The sequence below is a fragment of the Arachis hypogaea genome, chromosome 15 (assembly GCF_003086295.3).
Source record: "Arachis hypogaea cultivar Tifrunner chromosome 15, arahy.Tifrunner.gnm2.J5K5, whole genome shotgun sequence".
NCBI lineage: Eukaryota > Viridiplantae > Streptophyta > Magnoliopsida > Fabales > Fabaceae > Arachis > Arachis hypogaea.
This window is the reverse complement of record NC_092050.1, coordinates 87,391,381-87,394,596: the sequence shown is the minus strand read 5'-3', so window position 1 is coordinate 87,394,596 and position 3,216 is coordinate 87,391,381. Positions and strand designations below refer to the sequence as shown.

General features: G+C 40.3%; 1 non-coding gene across 1 annotated transcript; it reads left to right on the top strand.

Annotated features, from left to right (window-relative positions):
• Positions 1–684: 684 nt before the first annotated feature.
• On the top strand, positions 685–788 carry LOC112753508 (small nucleolar RNA R71). Its single transcript, XR_003177893.1, has one exon. It is a non-coding gene; the product is annotated as a small nucleolar RNA R71 (small nucleolar RNA).
• Positions 789–3,216: the final 2,428 nt, after the last annotated feature.

Sequence of the window (3,216 nt, the reverse complement as noted above, 5' to 3'; positions counted from 1 at the left end):
TTATCGTGGATTTCGTTACATATGCCTTCAAGTAGAGTCTCGATTCTGGAGAGTCTATCTTCGAATGATGGTGAGTTGAGATTGGAGGTATGAGAAGGGCCATTTTGGTTTTGATATGGATGTTGAGAGGTATTGTTAGGTGGGTGCTAATATGATCTTTGTGTGGAATGTTGGTGAGCTGCATTGTTGTTGGGGTTGTGACGTCTCTGATCTTAGCCTTGATCTTGTTGATTTCCCCACCCAAAGTTCAGGTGGTTCCTCCAACCAGGATTATAAGTTTTGGAGTATGGATCATGGGTCTGCCTAGGTGAGTTCCCAATGTAGTTGGCTTGTTCCTGATCACCCTCTACCTCTGCGTTCACTCCTTCTTGAGCTGCTGATGAGGTGGTGACTGCTGCGACTTAGTTTCTTTCCATCTTCTTGGTAAGGTCAGCCAGCTGCTTGGTGATCATCTTGTTTTGAGCCAGCAGTGCATCCACATTGTTCAGCTCCATCACTCCTCCAGTATTGCCCCTTTCAGAAGCATAGAAGTAATCATTCTCAGCTACAGTCTCAATGACATCTATGGCTTCTTCAATGGTCTTCTTCTTGTTCAGAGATCCCTCGGATGAGTGGTCTACTACCTTCTTTGATTCATAAGAAAGACCCTCATAGAAAATATGTAACTGCACCCATTCATTGAACATGTCTGGTGGGCACCTTCTTGTCAAGTCCTTAAACCTCTCCCATGCTTCATAGAGAGTTTCACCATCTTGTTGCCTGAATGTTTGTACTTTAGCTCTCAACCTATTAATTATCTGAGGAGGGTAGAATCTCTCCAAGAATTTGTTCACCACATCTTCCTAGGTTGTTAAACTCTCCTTCGGGAAAGATTCCAGCCATTTAGATGCTTTGTCCTTGAGTGAAAAGGGGAATAAAAGCAATCTATAAGTGTCAGAATGAACACCATTAAACTTCACAGTATCACATATCCTTAGGAAGGTGGTGAGATGTTGATTGGGGTCTTCTTGGACACTTTCTCCGAATGAACAGTTGTTCTGAACAAGGGTGATGAGCTGGGGTTTTAGTTCAAAGTTATTGGCATGTATGGTTGGCTTTTGGATGCTACTTCCGCAATTTCTTGGGTTTGGATTGATGTAAGAGCCCAGTACTCTTCTCTCTTGCCCAGCATGATTTGCTGGTCCTTCTCTGACACGGTTGTGAGCCTCTTCTTTATGGTGGTTCTCCATATTCTCCTCCATGTTTGGTTCAAAATACTCCTCCTCTTCCTCAGCACCAACAACTCTCTTTCTTCTTGCTTCCCTCCTTAATCTAAGGAAGGTCCTCTCAGGTTTAGAATTAAATCACTCAAATGAAATTAAATCAAATAAAGAAAAATGCTCAATCTAGTTATCCACCAATTTAATAATTGTTGATACAAAATCAATCCCCGGCAACGGCGCCATAAACTTGATGCACGGAAACTTGTCTCTCAATAAATTTCCCTCGGCAAGTATACCGAATTGTCGTCAAGTAAAAACTCACAATAAAGTGAGGTCGAATCCCACAGGAATTGATTGGTCAAGCAACTTTAATCAGAAGAATGTTCTAGTTGAGCTAAGCAGAAATTTAGTTGAGATTTGCAGAAAATTAAATGGCGGGAAAGTAAATAACAGAAAAGGTAATTGCTGGAAGTAAATGGCAGAATGTAAATGATGGAAAGTAAATTGCAGAATCTTAAACGGGGGTTTGGGGAAATGAACATAAAAGTAAATGACAGAAAGTAAAGAGAATGGGTAAGATCAGAAATGGGGGATTCATTGGGCTCAGGAGATGTTGTATTCTCCGGATCAAATTTATTCTTATCTCTTCCTCAATCAGTGCATTCATTGATCTCCTTGGCAATCTTAAGTGATTGGATTCCAATTCCTTGGTAATTCAATCTCTCAAATCTTGATCAATAGCCAATTCCTTGGTCTAATTGCTCATGAGAAGAGATGAAGTATGGTCACTGATTATACCACATGTATTCCCAAATCAAAGTGTTGGTAGGATTATATGTCACTATATCCATCCAAACCCCAATTTGGTCCAACATGAGAAAGCATTTCTAGCATGATCTCTTCATTCCTCTTCCAAGGTTCCGAAGAGATCCAAGTATGAATAGCTTCTTTTCCAAGACAACTACCCAATTGGATGAAGATTGAAAGCCTTCTAGTAAAATCAAGAGAAAAGAAAGAAGAAGAATAATGAAAACTATTATTGATCCATCAAATTACAACAGAGCTCTCTAACCCAATGAAAAGGGGTTTAGTTGTTCATAGCTCTGGAAATGAAAGAAGAATGCATTGTCTAATTAACTAGAAATTACAGAGAAAGTAAAGTATACAGAGTGTAATTCTCCAAAATGCACAGCTCCCTTTCTAGTTCAAAACTATTCTTATATATACTATTCTTCTGATCTTCTAGTTGGCTCTTCAAGTCTTGGATATGGGCCTTTGATCTTGAGTTGAAGTAGTTATAGTCTTTAGTGGGCTCAGCTTTGCTTGCAGAAAAGTGTGAGTTAGGCATGGATGTTAGTTAAGATGTTAGTGGTGTTAACGTTAAGTTAAAATGTGGGTTCGAGAACGTTAGTGACGATCACCTTTTCCACTAACATTCCAAACCAAAATGATCCACGTTAACTTCAACGTTAGTGGCATTAACGTGACCACTAACGTTGCCTCTTGGTCCTTCGCAAACGTTATTGGCATTCACCTTTTCTAATAACGTTGCTAATTGCCTCTTTTTCCCACGTTAGAGTTCACGTTAGTATAACTAACGTGACCCTTAACATGGGCATGCCTAAGCTTCGAGAGCGTTAGTGACACTTACCTTTGTCACTAATGCTCCAAACGCCCCTCCTTCCCACGTTAGAGTTCACATTAATTAGATTAACGTTGCCACTTAACCTGGCTAAGTTTGCCATTTTGGGGCGTTAGTGGCATTCACTTTTACCACTAACGTTGGAGCTCCCTTTTTCCTCCACGTTAGCTACCACGTTAATGTAATTAACGTGGCAACTAACGTGGGCTATGATGGCTTCGAAGGCATTATTGGCGATCACTTTTCTCATTAACGCTACAAGCTTATGCCCATTCCATGTTAGTGGTCACGTTAATTAGATTAGCATGGCTACTAACGTGGCTCTTACTTGCTTCCTTTGTCCTGAAATCAAGCAAATAAAGTGCATCAAAG